General features: G+C 40.9%; 1 long non-coding RNA gene across 1 annotated transcript; it reads right to left on the reverse strand.

The window, feature by feature from the left end:
* Positions 1-17,836: 17,836 nt before the first annotated feature.
* LOC148332451 (uncharacterized) lies at positions 17,837-21,675 on the reverse strand. The gene is made up of 3 exons (XR_015844691.1): positions 20,523-21,675; positions 19,898-20,402; positions 17,837-18,121 (listed from the first exon to the last, which is right to left on the reverse strand). It is a non-coding gene; the product is annotated as an uncharacterized LOC148332451 (long non-coding RNA).
* Positions 21,676-22,104: the final 429 nt, after the last annotated feature.

Below are 22,104 nucleotides of genomic sequence, written 5' to 3' on the forward strand. Positions count from 1 at the left end.
GAGAAATAGAGATTGGAAATGGAATAGGTTGAGCAGGGTTGTGCTGCAAAAGAGATAGACTGTGAGGGAGGATGTGGAAGAGGCGATATAAAGAGCTCCGAGTGTTACCGACAGGTGATGAGAAATATGCAGCGGGTAGAACAAAAGCAAATGTGGAAATAACAGATGTGAAGGTGTGAGTTGCAAATGAACGTGTGTCGTGTAGTGTCATGTATTATATTTTAGTGTATTGTAATTACAGGCGCAAAAAAATAAATAAAGGTGCAAAGGAGGAAAAGGCATTTGAAAGACAAAAAGTATATGTAGGAGGGAGCCATGAGCAAAAGGAGCAGGAGAACAGGAATTGGTAACAAGGTGCAAGGAAGAATTCAGGAAAACAAATGAGGGAAACACAAATTTAGAGAAGAGCTGCAGAGGAATTGTTTCACATCATTCTAAAAGATATATGTTGCCGCTCACAGAGGCCTTGTTTACACCAAAGTGATCCGAATATCCAGCAGGCGCATCTTCAAAACCTGACTTTTACGCGCCAAAGGAGCAATTACTGCAAAAATTACCATAGAAACAGAAGTTGCCCAAATCACGCTGACAGTAAACTAGATACGCATCGCAGACATTAGTGGTTCTCCGGAGAAGAGTTTGGAGGAAGGTTGCCGCTAGCTGAGGGACCGAGACTGTGTTTATCTTAAAATGAGGACTAATAAATACAACAAATCCTATCAATGTGGGTCATCCCAACCTCCACCCCTCCTCCATAAAGATGAAACTTATTGGAGCATAAATCCCATTCCTACCTTGATACAATATCACAGAATGTGTTATGACTCAACCAATGGCATTTCTCCATTGATGTTTTTTTTATATTTTTTTTGCTTGAAGAGGCAAAAAACAGTCCAGAGAGCATTTGCCGATACGATTTTTGATCCGCTGCCAGGTGGGGATAAATAGACAGAATTTAGCGATTTTGTTGATGCTTATCGTTACGATAGTTGAACAGTAATTCGCGCAATGGCGTGCAGTTAGCGATCATGTCTTGCAAAGAAACACCAAATTGCCTCCTAGAATTGTTTGGTGTTATAAGGAAAAACAAACAAAAAAAAGGTTGCGGCTGTGCTTTGATTTACACGATGTTACAACTGGCCACAGTCGCCCCCCTCTGGATAGAACAGGAATGTCATGAGACAGGAAATTCAACCTGGACAGCAAGCTGCTGCTGGCCTTCTACCACTCGTCCATCGAGAGCCTGCTGACTTACTGCGTCTCTACCTGGTACGGCGGCTGCACTGAGGCAGACAAGGTGAGGCTTTAGAGGATTATTGGCAGCCCTCACCCCTCCCTGTCGGACATCAACACCACCCGGTGCCTCAGCAGAGCTCACAAGATCATCAAAAACAATACACACCTGAGCTCACACCTCTTCGACCTGTTGCCCTCTGGCAGGCGCTACAGGAGCATCCAAACAAAGACAAACCGACTGAAAAACTGTTTCTTCCCGAGAGCTCCTTGCTGAACTCTCTCTTGAACTCTCTCGTGAACTGTCAAAATTTTCAACGACAGTCATGATGTCGGATGAGAAACCTATAGTCGGCTATAGTAAAACATGCTGCACGCATGTAAACCGACAACACTTACTGGGGCATAACACAACCTTGGAGGCGGCCCCTCTACATCTATTGGTACAAGAGTGAATTCATTAACAGAAAATAAATATAAAACATTTACCGAGCGGCACGATGCAACCCCCGCGCTGATACTGACACTCCTTTGAGCCAGGCATCCACATTTCATCCGAAGAAAGCCCTGACAGAATGTGAGAAACATGAGGAAGCCAATCAGAATGTGACGGGTCAGGAGGGAACATCCTGACATCTGTGCTAAAATGCAAGCTGAACCCTTTAGCATCTTTGAACCTCCAGGATTTGGCAGCCACATCCCCACCAGACCTTTCGCAGATATCGTGATAGACCACGGAAAAAAATATTGAGACCAGGCCGCATTACATTTCGGGCAAACAGGGTTGCCATGGCCACCGGGAACAGAGTTTAAGTGGAGAAACATTGCCTGAGCTACCACAATTGACTCATGTCAAGGTGGAGGAGTATTGGCTCTCCTCTTCGCACGTCCCTAATGACTGAGCTCCTCACCCTAACGCAGAGGGGGTGCCAAGACTCCCTGCGGAGGGAGCTCATTTCTACAACTTGTGTCTTCCATGAGCTTGTCCTTTCATCCACAAACCACATGGATCAGCCGTGATATGGACGACAGTTCAACACATGAAGACATTCGCCATTCATGAGGATGACACGGAACAAAATGGCGCCATCTGAAATGGGACTCCATCCCAAACCAACAATTTCTTTTTCCAATTTTCATTTAAAAACTTGTGACGATGACAATTTGACTTATCTGACTTGTTCTTGGCGGGAGGTTCAAGTTTTATCCTCATGGCTGAAAGCGCCGCAGCAGACTGTTGGCTCCAGTAGGTTTCTTCTCTCTTCCATTCAATCATTGTTTATCTCCTGCAGGTGACGTGTGACAGCAACCTCTCGTGACATCAACGGCATACAACTATGAGCATTTGTCGCACTGGCCGTGCGCTGTTTATTGACAGTGACACCAACATCAGTTGGGATGCTCGCTCAGTTCTGCAAATGAGGAGCGGCAGTGCTAAGCACTGGTCCACCACTTTGATGATTTCATTTCCATGTCACACTTCATTGCGCATAATTGAACCGCAACCAGCTTGTGGGACATCAAATGTTAAAGCAGGAATAGTCTTCAGTTGTATGCTGTCACAAGTCATTGAAGTGGCCCAATATCTACTATATATGTCCTAATGTGACACCTCCTACATTCAGATCTGCTTGAGAAAAGATTTTGTGATTTTGTGACGCTGTGCAGTTATTTTTAATTTTTTTCCCCCTGCCTTTCAATTTGTGTCTCGGACCTTTTGCTCGGATTGCTCAGCATGATGATCTATGTTGTGAACCCATCATCCGACATATCCACGCAATATTCTACCCCCGGGGGGGGGTCAAACATACAGTCCGCGGGCCAGATCAGGCCCACAATCGGACTTAATTCGGCCCGCGTGAAGATTTGGTGCACACAAATCTGTAAACTTAATTCAATGGACTTTTACCATGACCTCACATCTTTTAAATGTCAATTTTTCATTTCTTTTAAAATTCATTGTGACGGTTAATCCGTAGTGTTATTCTTAATATCTACAAACAATGCTCAAATGACTAGAGCAAGTTGAACAAGAAATTAGCCTGGATGTTACTATTTAAAACACAATATTAAGTCATGGTTTTATTGGATGAAAAAAAAAAAACATAGCACGACATAAATTATGTTAAATATGACTCATTCAACTACTGAAAAGAACAGGACAGCTTGCAAATAGCTATAATCTACGTCGTATTTTACGCCAATTGTTTTATGTTGTAGATCGTGATTTTACTGTCCCACTTGGTCATAGATTTTCCTCCTGAGTGAAAATGAGTTTGACACCCCTGATCTAGCCACGTACCATTCATCCATGTACGCAGTATGTGGATGGGTCGTAAGTATACATTACAATGCCGCCATGAATCGTTAGATATATTTCATTGAGGGTGGGTTGATGACGCACATATCACACACACATTTTGCTATCCTATCCTAACACTTCACAACGTGAATGGGACGTGGTTTGTTATGATGACCAAATCCAGAAGAAACGATGAAACGTGCAAGTGTGTGAGATTGCCTTAGAGGCCCCTTTTAAAATGGTGTGATTACATAGAGGGGGGGGGGTGGTCAAAGCAATCACCTCCTCTCCTTTGTTAAATGTGTTCGAGGGATAGCAAATAGGCAAGTGGGTGAGTGTGTATATGTGGGTGAGCGGGTGTGTACACATGTGTGTGTGTGTTTGTCTTCAGCACCATGATTATTACACTTTGTGGACTGTGAAATGGCAGGTTAATAGGCGCTGCTGTGCCCACCTCATCGATTCAACTCAAGACAAATATGTAATACATAGACCGCTACTGAGTTGAGCGCACAACAGAAAACAAAATCCTGCTGCCCAAAATGGTCTTTATGAGTACGCACTTTGGTCAATGTTTTGTAATCATGATAGAGGTAGCACAGAATTCGCCTCTATAAGGCTTCACCGGAAGTGGACAGTGGGATAATCTGACACAGTCAAACTGAAAATAAATTTAAAAAAAATTCCAGACATGTAACTTACTTTCTATTTTTTTTTTTTTTGTGTTTGCCTTATTGAGCATCCAGGACAGAGATGTTGAACGTGACGAACAAACAATCTTTCTACACCACTTATGCATCATATTTGTCCTTAAAAACAGGTCATGCCATATGAGTCACATCTAAAACAAACAGCAATCATGGCGGAGTCACGTGATTTTCAGTAAGTCGTAAAAAGTAAAAAACAAACAAACAAACATTTTTTTGTAATTTCAGCACAACAAGCGATGATGTGTTTGAGACTTAGCTCATCGCTACACCCCAATAGCGGCCATGTATTAAAAACCTCATCTGATGAAACAATGACACGTCAAAGGTACTCCCCGAATATTATAAATATTCCCTACGTGTTCTCAGCTCGACAGTCATCACATAGGCACCATGTGCCTTACTCCCACTTCCTCACTCCCGCATGCACGCGCCCACTCACGCAGGGCTGTCCCGGCGTTTGGGTCTCTGCGCTTTACTGCATTTGCATCAGCGTGTGGGCAGACAGCAGCTGTGTGAAACATGGTGATGGTAATGAAGGCTGGAAGACAAGGAAAGAGGTGGAGAGGAGGTCAAGTAGACCACAGTGCAGCATGCACACACGCGCACACACACACATAGGTATGTGCCTTTATTGCAACTCCCGGCTGACTTAGAGGACAATGTAAATTCTGTCATGGATGAATAATAACACTGCGCATGCACACATCTTCCCACACAAGCACGTTTTCGCGTCTATTTTCTCCCTAATTTCTGACACCAGAGCAGACCTCAGGCACATAATAAGCAGCGAGTAAAAATAGCAGCACTGGATTTGCACAAATCCCAGATGCTTGGCTTCCAGAAGATGCTAATTTTGTTATGGGGCCACACACTAATGCATGAAGCACAAGTGTTTTCCTGAAAAGCAAAAAAAAAACAAAAAACTGCGTATTGTGGCTTCTTTTTTTCTTTATAGAGGAATAGATTTCAAGCAATTATAAACAAAGCCTAAGCGGTAACATGATGGCAATTATTAATATTTTCAGAGGTTGCATATAGTGTTTACATATAAAGTACAACACTTACACAGCAGGCATTTCTCTTCCAGTACAGCGTTTAGAAACCCAGCTCCATACGTCGCAGCCGCATTTCCATTTGTGACAGTATGTTGTGAATAACTCCAAGATGTGCAAATAAAACTCAGCAAGTAAATGAGCAGAATTTTGCATGACTATTTAAACTGCCTGAACTGTAGAAGTCATTTCTCACTTTATGGGGTCTTAACCTGTCAGTGCTCATCACATTATAATAATGTTCTCTGAACCAGCTCTCGCTGTGTGGGTGAGAAGAGCTGGAGGGAATTTTTTTTCCTCGGGAAAGATAAAGAAAAAAAAAAAGACCTGTCTGTAAAAACTAAATGAGGACATTAAGTTACATGTAACATGGGACACAGCCAGATTCTTTGTCAGTTACAAATAAGTGCATAAGTGAGATTTGGTATGCTAAAAAGGTTAACAGAGTCAAAAAAATAAAATGAATAAAATTAAATAAATAAATAAATATCTATATATAAAAAATGTATACATTTTATATATATATATATATATATATATATATATATATATATCCCAGCCGTTTTCGCAAAAGGAAACACCTCAATCACAGCGCTTTTTTTGGGCTTTTTACATATTTTGCAAGGCCTAGAAATATTGTGTTCTTAAGATTTAAAAACATGGAGCACTGACGGAAAACGCTAAGACGTATAAATACGTCTTTGGGAGGCGGGGACTACAATTTTGAAAACGTATATTAACGGATTGAATGAGTTAAGAGAAGAACAGAGACGCAGAGGGACTCCACTGTCAGCACTCGTAAATGTGATACAGTCTGTCATTTTGTTTACATTACACTGACTACTGTATTCTAATTTTACATGTTTAACAGACAAAGCCCTATTTTCGTTCTCAGCTTAAGTCTAGCTCAAAGTGCAATCTAGCTGCGTGCATTTTGAGTTTTTCGTACCATGGGGAATATGCCGAGCACTGAAGCCATAAGACACTTTCTATACAAAGTTGAATCATCAGCTATGGATAATATTTCAAAGTTATAAGACATCGTGGTGATACTTGACGATAAACGTAGTGACCAGCATTGGACTTCTTTTCCAGCTTTGACTCTGTGATTTAATGAGTACATTGGTTGTCTTTCCTCACTGTGTTTGTGTTTTTTCTCGGCCTTTCTCTGTGACAACCTTTGAGTGTGTTTTGTCTCTGCGGGAGAGCTCAACTGTTGCTCTGTGTCAGGAAATATCAAAGAAAACCAACAAATACAGTGATTTCTCCGTCTGGCTAAGTGTGTGCAGTGTTTTTTTTTTTTTGTGTGTTTCGGTGTGTGTGGGTGTGCGTGTGTGTGTGTGGTCTGATACTCCCGGCATGTCTGATATGACAGACAGTTGCCACAGGCTGCTTGATTGACAGCGGATGATCCTCAGTGCCAAGCAATGTTTTTCAAGAGTTGCACAGCAATGAGTCAGATCTGGTTCGGTTTTGTGCACACGCCAAATAATGTTAATTGGTTGTGCCCCGGTTCATATGCAATATATTACATACATATCGTACATAAATACAGTCCATATTTATTAAACTCGTAAAAAGCCATTTGGCTTTGCAGTTTGAATCAAATTTCACATTTTTGCGCCTCATTAAAACATTTTGAATACTGCAGCAAAACTGAGAATCACAGATTTTAAAGTTTGTTCCGACACCTAAATTGCAAGAGTGTCGTAAAAAAGCTTCGCTCGGCTGGACGCATGCATTAACGTGCTGTTACACGCTTATTTCACCTACGCGCCTGCGCTTCTTATGCCACACTAGCAACGAGGATTTGGCTGACTACTAGTGCAGCTAAATGTACTGCAGAGTCACTCCTAATTCAGCAATCAAACCAGTACATTACCGTGGCGTAATGTATGAAAACTAAGATTAATCCTCACCAAAATTCATGTGGACATGTGCTAATCGTCATCTGAAAATATTACAAGGCAACTCACAATATTTTTAATTCTATTCTCTTTGTATTTTTGCCTCTCTTTGTTGCCTCTAAGAGAAAAAAAAAATAAAAATCATAAATCTGAATATTTTGGATTATTTCAACATTATAAGCGTTAATATGCATATGAATAAGTTCACGATAAAGTGTTTAGCAGGTGCACATAAAAAAAATAAAAAATCACACATTAGAAGTAGCCGCTGTGACTTCACTGGCCGGACAGATTTAGCATTCCCATATCAAGGGCAGCACAGGGAAATTGGCGAAGAAAAAACATAAGACGGAATGGGACACTTTTCCACACATTTCAATTATTGTACCTGATTGCACTTTTGCATTCTTTTTTTATTTCTACTGTACCAATTGTATTTTCCTTTTCCATGTCTACCTCCTGTTGCGCTCCATCCATTTACTTTCTTTGTCATTTTTGGCTGTTTGACAAAGTTGTTTTATTGCCTTCCTTATTTTTTCTACTCACGGTCTATTGCTCAGTTGGTTTAAGTAATTAAGTAAGTTGAGGTAATAAGTCTTGTTTATGAGCCACCCTTGGTTGTTTGCTTTGGGGTTCCTTTTCTTGATAATGTGTGCCGTAACCGTCACGGTCATGTTTATTGTCGTGCTTTTAAGTGCGCTGGTGTATAACGGAGTGAATTAACTTGATTAAGCAAATGATCAATCAAAAAAAAAAAAAAAAAATCAATAAGCAAGACAACAGCAACAATTACATGATGATGTTCTGGTGGAGCTGTCGAAATGAATTGTAAAGAAACATAAATTAGGAACTCAATGTGCATCTTCAGAAAATTTCCCTTTAATATTAGATGAGTCGACTGTTTTAACAGAATCACAGCATTCTTCGTAAAATGTGCAGCATTCTCGAAATAGTTCAAAGGCATTCATGGATTTTCTGAAAATAGCTCTTCAAAAATAAACACACGAGTTATATTGATGCTTCCATTAAATATCATGATGCCAAGCTTCTCAAACACACTCCTCCCTCCGATATTTTGCAAATGTTGACAGGCTTGGCTTGGCTGCCGTTGAGTGCTGAGATTTGGCAGGCGAGGAAAGGGAAGGGAATGTTTTTCCGCGTGTCACCGAATCCTGAAGGGAGCTGATGTTCTGCCAAATGTGCGGAGTGCAATCTATGACAAGAGCAAGGATAGCGAGGATGCTCCAGGCCAAAGTATTCCAACCACCCATCATGTGGGACATGACGTGGACGCCACGTGCCAGCAAGCGGCTTCAATGTCACCAGTAGAGACAATCCACGCCTAAATTTGTCATCCCTGCCAAGCGTCGTGACTAAGACGGCAACAATTGACTTTGTTGAATGTGATAATTCGATTAAATATTGTCACGAGTGTTGGCAGAAATCAAAGTCAAAGTGATTCATGCAGTTAAAGCAACGGTGGGGAATATTTCTGGGGGCGTGGCATTGTCGCAGTCGACAATAGAACGCTATACATGTGTTGACTAGCATGAATCAGTGACGTCCAAAAGGCCACCTTGCTACATGTTTAAAGTTTGTAAAAGTGTGCCTGGATGTTCCACAACCCTACTGGCACGGTCGTACCGACGGATTCAAAGGGAAATTGAAATCTATGTTTAGGGAAGTGGAATTGAGTTTATTGTACTCCACTGTTCCTTTCTGTAGCGCCCGTATGGAGCGGACACCTGGGGATCGTCTTTACATCACGGCAGGAGTTATTCGACTTCGAAGCTGTCGTAACTATTTTGCACTTGAAAGGAAGTCAAGTTTAATGAAAAAGGTGACACTACATTTTGTAGGCAACACTGAAAATAATTATTATGATATCATACCGTATTCTAATTTCTCTTGACACTTTTTGCACACTATTACACTTGGGAACAGAGACCTCAATAGGACAGGCAACACAAGCAATTGTCTGAAGGCTTTTCCAATGACAACTATATCCTGACAAAGCAGTGGCATTGCTTTCATTGCTGCAACGATAAAGTGACACTGTCTGAAATCTCCGCTGAAGGCCCCTAATCATCTGGTGCTGGCTGACAGATGACAGATTTTGCTCCAGCAATGGCATAAAAGCAACCAGACTGCAATGCTATAGATTGGAATTTGGAAATTCCGAGGGTGCGGGGTGCGGGGTGCATTTACGTACTAAATCAATCAACCTTTCAAGCCCATGTCTTGGAGTAGCAAGAAAAATTTTACTATTATCATATAGAACGTAAAATGGTATAGTAGTCATTTGGTATAGCCTCGTGGGCCAAATATTATGACACTGCGGGCCAAATTTGGCCCACGGGCCAGAGTTTGACACCTATGTGCTAGAGCAGGGGTGGGCAAACTTTTTGATTGGTTGGCCACAATGGGTTCTAAAATTTGGCTGAGGGGCCGGACTAGGAGCAGATGGATGGAGTGTTTTGGTAACCTCACCTCATTGGAGAAAAAAAAAATACATTTAATTTTAAATGAAAATGAACAAAAGCATTACAACAAAATATCTGTTTTTGACACACCAGAGTATTTAAAAAAAATAAAACATTAACAATTTAGTCTTACTTTTTTCAAGTTTGGCGGACCGGATTAAAACGTCTAAACGGGCCGCATGTGGGCCCCCGGGCCGTAGTTTGCCCACGCCTGTGCTTAGAGGGTCAGAAAGTGGTTATCAAAACCTCGGTTCCACGACGTCCTTACTAAACTTCTGTAACGACAAATTCACTTCAAAAAGTCAACCGAAAGGCCACATGTCATCCTGTCAGCAGTTGCAGGTCACACCAATGCCCTTTACGCAGCCAAGAGCATCCACAGACAAAATAACATACAGCATAAACAAAGTCACTCCCTCGCTAACAGTCTGTGAGATGGCTGTGCCACTCCGAGTTGAAAGCCGCAGGGGGATGAATGATGATTATGGGTGTGCAGAACATCAATTGTGAGCCGACACACGAGTGGTATTACGCATTCACCACCTGCAAATGTCCTTGCACACCATCCGCTCTCGCCGCCATTCATGCCTGCTCTGACAAACATTCAAACACCCGTCCGCATGATACGGATTCACCGCATTCACAAAATATGTGAAAGAATGATACGTTTTATTTAAGCGCCACTTTTCAATGCTAATACATGCTAATGGCTGAATCATACTTGATCTGAAAAGACCTCGACTTTCCATTATTCAACACAAAGGCTCACATTTTATTTCATTTAGCAAAATAAAGCAATCAGTTCAATATTTCAAGGATAGAATAAGCAATTCAGCTCCAGATAAAAATTACGAGTAAACGTAGAGAAAGGAGATCAAAATGCATTCTTGTCCCTGGAAAGAAAACTGGATTGATGACAGTTGAGTCATAATACATTGACCCAAGAGATAGAGTGAATTAAAAAAAATAAGACAAGGAGAGAGGATACGTCGGCTGTCATCAGCACCGGGAATTGCAGCCACTTGCTCAATCAAATCATCGAAGAAGTGGAAGACTTGCTCACCGTGCTTCAATTAGATAAGTCTCGCTCTCTTCCAAGCATGGAAATGTGTTTTTATCATGCGTGAAATCCATTGCCAGTAGGTGACGTCATTACGCTGGTGTGCGTCCAGTGCCGCGTTCAAGTGCACCACGAAGAATCGCCAAACTTTTATTTCCGCACCGTCACAACTTAGAACGAGACACGTCTATATACCGTGTAGGAAATCTATGCTGCGCTTTCTTATTAAAATGGATGCACACTGAGACACGCGACACCTACGGCGCAGCTCATCTGCTCTGATGAACGTTGTTCCCAGCTGCATTTGTTTCCTCTTATAATCATGTTCTTTTGGTCCCCCGCTAAGCAGTTTTGCATTATTCCTTATGAACAATCCACACAATCATGCACATACACTAATATGGATTACTGCGATCTGTCATCTCATGATTTGCTGCTAAACATGCTTAGAAAAAAAATACATAAAAAAAAACTCATCCTAATTCGCATCATTTAATACTTTTCTATACTTTATTGCAGTTGGATTAGATGCTTGAATATTTTGCTGATGATAACACTTGGATTAAAGGTGCTCACTAGCCACTAAGCAATACTAAATGTTTATTACCTTACTTACAAAAACGCAGCAACTCTTTTTGAAAAAAAAACCCCAAACATATACAAGCCGCAGTTTTCTATATTGTAAAATGTGTTGTTTACTGCATGTACAGAACAATTTTGTCCTGTGAATGCACGTGAAGGTACATAAACAGATTGTTAAAACAGTGCCTTTTAACACGGCAACAACTTTGCGAATTAAGACAGAACAGACCAAAGAGGAAAAAAAAATTAAGATTTATTTAGCATATTTTCAGACCTGTATTTTCTGCTACTTCTTGTACTACGCAAACATTCTCACCATACCGTACAAAATTGTGTATCCTGGTGAGTCATTTATTCTTAACGACTAAACAAACGAATAATTCTCAAATCTGATATTATTACTTGCTGTCCTTCATGCCCGGCAATTTAATGGTCTTGCAAATCCAGCGAGACTTGTTCCGTCATTAAGTCTCGCTGAGCATTAAATGAAATGCGCCACTTACATCAACAAATGATTAGACAGTTGCGTTTGGCACACTGCACAAAGGCATCCAAGATGCACAGGCGCAATTCAGCAGGGAGCGCGGCAAAAAAAAAAAAAAAAAATCCACGGGGGTCCGCCGACGACAAAAACACAGCAGACACTTGGAGACGCAGAAAGGGAAGAAAGATGACGCTTCACAAGGCAAGAGATGCCATCAAGTGTGATTGATAAGAACGTAGGAGAAGATGGCGGCGACATCAGGATAATCAGTCACAGCCACAGCGGCGGTATAATGAGGCATCCGATGAGTCACATGACAAAGAGAACATTAGCCACTTGTTAGCAATATAATTAGTGATGCTCAGAGTCACCTGATACTGTTCACATGATCTTGAGATTTTCTAAATGAAGTGCTCCGCTTGTGATGGGAAAAAAAAAGAGCCGGATAACACCGCGTTAGTTTAGTAAGATGCAAGCGGCCTGCGTATATTTTCGATAGTAATGTGGTGTATGTGCGTAGGCTACCATAAAACGTATCAATGGCATTTAGATTTTGTACTTTGCGCAGCGACACACACGTGCGCGCACACACGCAAGAAAAACCTCCTGTTGTGTGTACACGGGAGCTTTGCCGCAATTTGAATCAGAGCAGGCTTTTCTTCCCTGCTGTGTAAAAAGGGATTGTTTTTACAAGTCTGACTCAGTGTCAACGTTGTGAGCAGCCACTAATATGCAGAGAAGTTGGACAAAGTGAAGGCGAATAAAAGGATTTGTCAAAATGTGAAGATTGCAACCATGTTATTAGTCGATGCACTTTCTGGTATGAAGACTAAAATGCTGCAATCAAAAGTAAAAAAAAAAAAAAAAGATCCAATGAAATTGAACTCGACAGTCACTATATATGAAAAGGTTGAAAATGAGTCAGACGGTGGTCGAGTCAGTCTTGGGACTGCATGGATTTAGCGGCAATGGGTACATTTGTTGCACAAATCCAGCAGCACAAAAAAAAAGAAACTTAAACTTAATTTAAAGTTATTCCAGAATGTTTTGTCTCCGTCAAATGAATAACGAGCAGCCAAGAAATGTTTTGTTGTGCATATCAGGGGGCACCTTCCATCCATTCCACCATGGGCAAACTACGGCCCGGGGGCCACATGTGGCCCAAGAAATGTGTTAATGCGGCCCGCCAAACTTGAAAAAAATTAAATGGATAAACCTTGTTCATGTTTTATTTTCTAAATACTGTGGTGTGTCAAAGGCCGATATTTTGTTGTAATGCTTTTGTTCATTTTCATTTCAAATTAAATGGATTATTTTTTTTCTCCGATGAAGTGAAGTTACCAAAACACTCCATCCATCTGCTCCTGGTTCGGCCCCTTTGTCAAATCTTAGAACCCATTGTGGCCAGCTAATCAAAAAGTTTGCCCACCCCTGCAATAGAGACTTCCTTGGAGTTGGCCTTGATTCGACAAAGTTAAGGGGTGTATTTGTGTAAATTGGACCCTGAAGGATAAGCTTGGAATTCTATTGCAATCCTGATATTGTACACCCTCTGCTGAAGCTCGAAACGCTTAACGTCCAGTTGCCTTATAATCGTTGTTTTTTGTTTTTTTAAAAGAATCAAATTTTTTAACAAATTTACCAAGTTCTATCCTGTCTCATCAAAATGAGTGAGATTGCATCCATGCAAATGGTCATGATGCCGCCCGTACCTGAAATAAACAGCAAGCCATCAAATGACACTTCTAACCAATTCTTCCATTTTATATGATGGGTAATATTAGTTTTGCGCGCAGCACGCCACCAAACTCTGATTGATGTTGACAGTATTCAGTTTTTTGTTTGTGGCGTGCTGCGTTGTGCAGTGGCAAAAACTCATATTTGCTGCTTTTGCGATCAACCCATCTGTATTTGATATACGGCTTTAAGCAGTCGCTCCCGGCTTTGGTTGAGATACTTCTGCCGGAGCGGAACTGCGCACATTCCCGCAAACCTTTGTGTGTTTCTGATGTGCAATTGTTTCACAAATGTTTCCGGCACGTCGATGCTGAGATGTTATCAGGATTTATCAATGGAACGAAAAAGGTAACAGAGGCTTTTTCAGGACACTTGGCTTTTTAAAAAGATATTCAAATAATTGTGTGTGTGTGTTTCTGTATTCATTAGATTGAACACTGCAGAGAGAAATATTTTGACCTTGGGATGGTATTAAGATGAATAAAGAATTAAAAAAATGGTTTTATTTAGGAGGCTCCGCCACGTTTTGTCCTGAAACTGAGGACTGGGGTGTGTATGATGCATATGTGCTTTTGTACATGTGTAAAACATTTCAGGTGGTCATTCCAGGTGAATTTCTGTTTTTATTATCAGTATTCAGAAACGGCCGCTTACATAGCTGCTGCTGCACCCCACTGTTTGCCCACATCATAGCGTTCCTGTCAACCATGTTTGCTTTAACTCACTGCAGATAAACTCAGCTGGGGAGATTTTTGTCTTGGCAACAATCTGCCAAACCAAGCCGGTACTGTGTACCTGTTTGCTTTTACTGCAGGCCCATTCGAAGAGTGTATAGTACAACCTCAAATTCGTAAGTAATACGTAATATGTGAAGTAGAAGATGATGATTGGTATTCCCGCCATTGACATTATCGTTCTCTTTTTCTCTATTTAAATTGACAATTCTGAGTAAGAAAATTCAAACCGGCATATTTTTAATTCTATTGGATGTTTGAAAGTGATCATTTTTTTTATTAAATCAAAAGTAAAGTGCTGCGAGCAAAGTAATGACACATTCATATTTATTATATAATATTTCTGATAACATTTAATCATATATATATATATATATATATATATATATATATATATGTGTATATATATATAATTTTTTCAATTAATTAATTAATTAATTTATTTTGTTGTCATTTTTAGGTGAGACTTTTTATCAGAATTCAGCTAGCTTGTGTTGCCAGAATCAGAATCAACAGTGCGGGAATCCGTGCTGTGTGAGTGAACAGGCTCTTAGAGTTGATAGACAGTTGCAATAGCCAATCAGATTACAAGTTGGTGACGGTAAAGCCTTCTCACAGACCGCAGGTCGTCCTAGACACAGTAGTGCGTAAGTGTGTGTCTGTATATTATTTCTCCAGCTGGGGTGTCATCAATGATATTATAATGAGCGGCATTTATTCAAGTCGGACTAAGTAGGACTTAACTGAAGATGTGAAATGCATGACCCAAAACTGATACCCCTAGAACTGCTAACACCACTATTATTACAACCACTACTACTATAATACTGAATATATATTTGGAAGTAAATAGATTCTTCATTGATTACATTTAAGGGTGATGAGCAGAAAAGTACACTCACTATGTAAAATTCATATGGCCGCACTCGTAAAACCAGCACTTGATGTCATCAGCTTGTGCACAAGCGGAGGCATGAATGAATGTCGCGATTAAATTAGAAGCTTGCCTTTCAGGACCTTTTTTTTCTTCTGATGTGCCATCCACTCTCATCTGCACTTTCTACTAATGAAAGCAACCCCATTATAGCGATGCACTTCAAACAAACACACAAAGACACCGAAGAAAAAAGGAAGATCACCAGTGTGTGCGTGTGTGATCTCACACAAAAGGAAGGTAAGTCGAGATGGCCCTCAGCCGCCCGTAGGCAATTCCACCTTAATGAAAATGGTCATGTGTTTGTGTATGCCTGTGATTAGCCTCACATCTACATGCCTGATTATGGTCATTAGCATATTACAGAATACGATAAGATTACTATTCCACGCACAGCTTGCAGGAAAAAGGACAGAGAACTAATGAAGGCGTTGGAGGACGTGAGAGTAGTATATCAGATCAGATCACATCATCAATGAAAATTCCAAGCTCCGTGTTTTAATGTCCTCATGAATATTGGCCAGTGGATGGCTACCATTTATACGGCGTATTATCAGTACCTAAAGAGCCCTAACGAGCGTATTAGTCCTTGAATAGTGCTTGATTATCAGGTCAGCATGTGATTTAAATGTCTGTTTACCCCTGCCCAGCCTGCAAAAAGCAGTGAGAGTATTTGTGAGGAAGGCAGAGTGATACATGTAGTTTGTGGGTGTGTGTGTGTGTGTGTGTGTGTGTGTGGGTACGTACGCTCTGGTGTCAGTGCCTTTGGAGATGAGGTGAAAATGTATTTCCCATCCAGCAGGCACTGAAGAGGAAACCAAAACAAAATTGCAGTCACCCGTGAAACAAAACAGTCTTTCCGACGAGCTCGTTTGCTCTTTGTTTCTTCCTATTTGTGGGATTCAAGGGGGAAAAAAAATGTATCTCCAGTGAAGTCACGCTGTTTGAGTTAAGTAAAGGTACGTATCATTTTCAAATCGCGGTTCCTCAATAGGAGCACTCCAGTGACATTGATGTGATCATTTGGAATAGATAAAATGAGCCTGACAGAAAAGCACTTCACCAGAAGCATCATTCACATTTTATCGCAATGTGCCATATAACCAGGGGTGCGTATAAGGGGTGCGCAGGTGCTCATGCGCACTGGAAACATTAAATTGCGTACCAAATTAAAGCCTGTCACTGCATATTTGCATACTAAGCATTTTGTTTTGTTTTCTCCAGAGCACGGCGGTGAACGGAGCTCCAGGGGCATGTGGAGTGAAAACATGAGAAATTGATGCACTTGTTTTAAAAATAGACGCTCCTGTGCCACCCCACCCTTATGAGCTGAGCCGTAGTACAAACCAACAATTACATATATTCATACGTACATATTTCTTTGAGGTGGGCTGGACTCATCCAAGTAGAAAAAGGTTGTAAATTGTGAACGGCTTAACTAAACCAGCCCAGGTAAATTGAATTTGCTTTTTGACTTCTATACCCGTCAATGGCAGTGAATGAGTTAATGTCTATGTGATGTGGAAACCTTGCTGGGGTTTTCATGTACAAAGTACGGTTTATGCTTAACAAAATTGCATTACTTACTCCAGTTAATGGTGCCTCCTGGGAAAGAGGTTCATCTGCTCTTGAGATGATCATAAAGCTCACCAGAACAATTATCTTCTTGCAGTTCCTAATAAGCGTATTTTGCGAGCTCGATCTTCTGCATGGAAAGTCTGTGTATGCTTCTGCCATGAATTTAAAGGAAACGAGAGGAGCTGCTTCCACTAGAAGGGAAGAGAATCAGCTGTGTTCACACCCACAACGCCGCAAACTCCCATGTGTAACTGCACGCAGCTGTGAAAATACCAAAACAAGAAACACTTTGTGCTCAAGTTGCGCTGAGCATGGAAACATGGCCCTTGCAAATGTATTTGATGGTATGCTGAATTTCGTTAAGAATTTTGAATTAGGAATTGAACTAGTTCAATTTGTGAATTGAACTTTGAACTCATTCACGTAGGAAATGAACTTTCCCAACACCAGTAGCACGGCAACGAACAAGGAGAGGAAGAAATGTCATGCGACATAATGTAATAAGGGAATTTACATAAAAATCTTGAAATGAATAAAATAACTTCACTAAATGCAAAAACCAAACCATTTCATTGAATATTTTAAGCCAACAAAAGCTTTTGTTGAGAGATACAATGATGGTTTAGAATCTTGGATGCTGTCATCACTTCTATTCAAGCAGATTATCAAAAAATCTCTGTGGGCTTTCGAGCTTTGTCCTGCTGTTTTTTTTGTTTTTGTTTTCTTGCAGTGGCTCACTGTGAGGGCTAAAGTTACTTCATCCGCTTCTGATCCAAGCGTACGCGCAACTGTATGTCTGGCATTGTAATAACTGCACAACTGGAACCAACCATGTCACCACAATTATTTTATACTCATTCTTTTAAGCATTCTATATTCTTTAACAATTCCTTGGTTGCTGATTACAATACCGAATGGCTAAAATTCTTGTGAAACCGTAATATGCATGAACACCAGTTTGAATATCCCGATTAAGTACTAAGACAATCAACAATGAAATCAAATGACCCTTTGGAAGTACTTCACATGTTCAAGCAGCCTAGTTCTGATGCTGTGTAGTTCGTAGCAGTCACACCGCCAAGGAAAAGTCAGATTGCTCGGCCCGATTCTGCTGCAGTGTGCTGCTGTTAAACTTTCCAAACAGAATTGAGTGTGTGTCAATTATGGCGTTCGTGATTAATAGCCCTGTCCCAGTACTCACACTTCCCTGCCCGAGCTGTGGCGCGGGCTGATTGTCTGGCCACTAGGCACGGCGCTCCGGCTTGCCGTCTTGACGCAAGGTAGTCACACACGTCCATGTCGAGGTGCATCGGGTCTGTAATATTCTAAAGAACAAAGAAGAAACTAAGACTTAATTTCTCTCTCTCTCTCTCTCTCTCTCTCTCTCTCTCTCTCTCTCTCTCTCTCTCTCTCTCTCTCTCTCTCTCTCTCTCTCTCTCTCTTCTCTCTCTCTCTCTCTCTCTCTCTCTCTCATCTCTCTTCTCTCTCTCTCTCCTTCTCTCTCTCTCTCTCTCTCTCTCTCTCTCTCTCTCCTCTCTCTCTCTCTCTCTCTCTCTCTCTCATCTCTCCTCTACTCTCTCTCTCTCTCTCTCTCTCTCTCTCCTCTCTCTCTCTCTCTCTCCTCTCTCTCTCTCTCTCTCTCTCTCTCTCTCTCTCTCTCTCTCTCTCTCTCTTTATATAATATATATATATATATATATATATATTTTCTTTTTAAATAAACCCATGACAACATTTAAATATAATTTGGTTCTGCTGTTGCAATGGACGAATTCTATTTTCATTTCTTTCATCATAGAGTGGATACGTTTCTAATAATAGTAATAACATAATAATAACATAATAATAATAATAATAATAATAATAGTTCAAACAAAACGTCTAGAATAACAAAAAGTCTAGAATTGACTCCCACACTCTCACCCCACCCCTTCCTTTCAAGAATAAAATGTTTGCGTCCCAGCTTGGGCGGTGTGCCAATTAAAAAAAGCCCGAACGTGATTGTAGTCATTACATTACAACGCGATTTTCATAGTCTAAAAACAAATCTGAGGAGTTTTACAGGCGTCTCTGAGGACTCCTGTCATATTGATCGATTAGTGCAACCTCTGACATTTTAGATCAATGTTTTCCGAGTCTTGGCCTCATAAAAGACATAATTATGTGCCATTGTTAACTCTGTCCATAAACGTTGAGAAGCAATTTCTGTCTTGCTATTTATAAAATGTTGTGCTCGTGTGTGACATTTGCTCTCATCCCGTGTATCTCCCGCAAACTTGCAAAGCCATAAACCGCAGTGATGCCTCTGCACTATACTGCTTGCCCTCATTAGGGTCACAGGTGAGCTAGAGCCTATCCCAACTGACTTTGAGAAAGGACAAGAGCACACTGTCAACTGGTCAGACAATGACAGGGCACTTAATGTCTTTGTGGAAGTTAATCATTCGAAGACATGTAGCATATTTGAACGGGTGGGAAACAACAAAGGTGACACATCTCCCGTTGTTTATTAAAGCTGGGATTTGAATGCACCTGTAGCATCTGGCAAAAGCCTCGGGGGAACACAGTGTGTTGATTAGAAGCTAAAAAACATGTCAAAAATGCTGACAGAAAGTGATCTGAAGGGAAAATGGAGCACCCATGATACGTTTATGGTCAGAGAACTGACAGCTAATTATATATCAGTTGGGAAGATATTCCGTGGGTGTTGAAAAGATAGCAAAAATACAGGCAGAAAGAAATTTGACCACCATTGCTGAGCTCTCTCTGCATTTTAGTGTGGTTGGGAATCACTAAGAAATAGTACCAAATTTGCCAAGAGGTTCAATCATTACTCTTTATCATTGGATCAAAATTCACAATCGCATCCGGTTAAGGTTACCGCAAGGACACTGAATTGGGAAGTGAACCTAATATCAGCTTTGCGGCATAATAGACATTTCAAACAACAGACTGCAGCAATGAAGTAATGCACCAGTTATACACGCTTTATAACACTCCCTTGATAAAAGTGCTTTTGTGTGTCAATAAAAGTGCATTGCGCCACACAGGATGGGTCTATAAAGTCCAATTCTGAAGCGGAGTGGAATAGGCCAGCTCACCTGTATCTCCTCTTCTGCTGCATCCAATTATCTTTAAGGCCTTGAGAGCCTTGTTGTTTGAGATGCCCTTCAGAGAGTCGTTATTGTCTAGTGCCGTTATTAAAGTACGAGCATGCCAGGTCACGTGTTTGCTGACCCGTGCTTATGGTGCCTCTTTTGACTTCCCACAGTGCTCTTGGTCCTACAAGGCGGCATCTTTGTTGTCCTCACACTTGAATGGCGATATCTGAAAAAGGGATGAGTTGACAAGTCACTTAGACGACACCCGGTAGAAGATGGATGAGTAGCTCATGGTACGAGGCACAATATCCCGCCATGGTTCACGATCCGTCATTTACTAAGCAAGCATCCATACGTCTTTTTTCTTCCACTTTTTTGTATCTGGGGTCGTATTGAAGGAGCAGCAGTCCAAGCGGAGAGGCCCGGACCTGATCAAGTCAACAGAACCATGTCCTCTCCAAAAGGCAGCGATCCTGGTGGCATATGTTCAGGTCGGCCACATCATCTACAGGGATTGAAATAATGTGAGAGCCGCACAATTGCAAAAAGAACATTTGAAACATTATGAGTCACATATGTGTAAGAAAAGTTTCATTTTCTTCATTTAATTTGTTTCCAAACGCACCACTGCGTTCAGTCCTCATATTTCCATTGATTACTCTGTCGATTTCCTTTCCCTCTCATGTCCCACTAGAGAACAGAAAATAGGAGCATAAAATCACATTAAGCGTTTATTATCTGGCGTGCTCGAGAGCACTGTGCTACACAGTCCCACTGAAAATGTTTTTTGCAGAATTGACTCAAGCATGCTTTTAAAAGTCACTCTCTTTACATATACACATTTGTTTGAGATAATATGTTTGCCTATCACAATATATGTCAAATGAAACAAGGGGTTGTATTTTCCTAAACAGCACACCTGCGCATAATTGTGGTGCATCCTGATTTCCACGCAAGCGCAATGCTCGCTGTACGAGTTAGCCAAATTGGCAGAGCAGACTCCGCCACGTCGCGCATGCCAGGGAGTGTCACTGGACATGCACCTGGTGAGTGACAATTCGGTGGCAGAAAGTCAATTTAAAGATAAACATGACCAGTCCAGGTGATGGCGGAGGGTAGACAGCTTGTCAAGGTTGCGTGGTGGAGGACCCAAATGCAGGGTGGACGGGACAAAATGTTTTAGCATAAAACTAGCAGGAGTTCTCTGAAAAAAACAAATAGAAAGTAACAAGGGCCACATTTTGAAGTAACAAAACATCTCCCCTGGGAATCCACCCAATCAAATCCCCCGCACCTCCCAAGGGTCCCATCCCACTATTTGAGAAGGACTGATTTAAAGGCAAGAGCCGATTTGATTGGCCATGATTGAATTCGGCTATGACCACTCCCACAGCAGCGCAGACCTCCTTCTCTCAGATCTGCCGGCGTGTGTTTTTGTCTGCAAAATTACCAACACGGGGTCTAGCCCACTTTCATAAGTTACACCATTGCAGGATAATAATACATGAGGGAATATAAAAAAAAATAAGAAAAGCAGAAATTTTAAAGAAGAAAATGTTTTGAAGTGTGGAACTGGCATACGTATTAAAATTAGTTACGTAAATAAATAACTCTGATTATTTGAGGGGGGTAGCCCATCAGCAGCATGAAAAACATGTTTGGTTTAATTTAAGACTTTTTCAGCTTGTGGCCATCAGAATAATCTGGATAAACTCATGCCAGGGGTCCAAGTCCACTTAAAAAATATAAAAAAATAGACGAAAAAAAATGTGGAAAAAAACAAATGGTGAAAAACATCTTCACGCTATCTCTCTGCTATTCAGTGAAACATAGAGTAGTTGTCTTTTCACATTTTCCAAAACGATCTTTAAATACATTTATGTGTATTGCATGCATTTAGAACCAAAAATGCATGCAGTTTTGACTATGATGTCCACACACACACATCAATAAAGCAACTCAATCTTCAACTTTAAATCGACAAGAAATATATTTTATGATCATTGTGGACTCGATATTGTTTATGTTTAGCATGGTTTGTGAGCGTCATAAAGTTGGAACAGATTTCGTATAACTGATAAGACAGGCGTGAATGTTAGCCAAACGGCGGCATTGCTGTGTGCGAGGAGGCATGCAAGAATGATGTTCTGTCACTTCCAATGTTCACAATCATTTTCTTTGTAAATATATAGCATTGTTTCATATTT

The sequence above is a fragment of the Idiotropiscis lumnitzeri genome, chromosome 8 (assembly GCF_059441095.1).
Source record: "Idiotropiscis lumnitzeri isolate Australia: NSW breed Sydney's pygmy pipehorse chromosome 8, RoL_Ilum_1.0, whole genome shotgun sequence".
Taxonomy (NCBI): Eukaryota; Metazoa; Chordata; class Actinopteri; order Syngnathiformes; family Syngnathidae; genus Idiotropiscis; species Idiotropiscis lumnitzeri.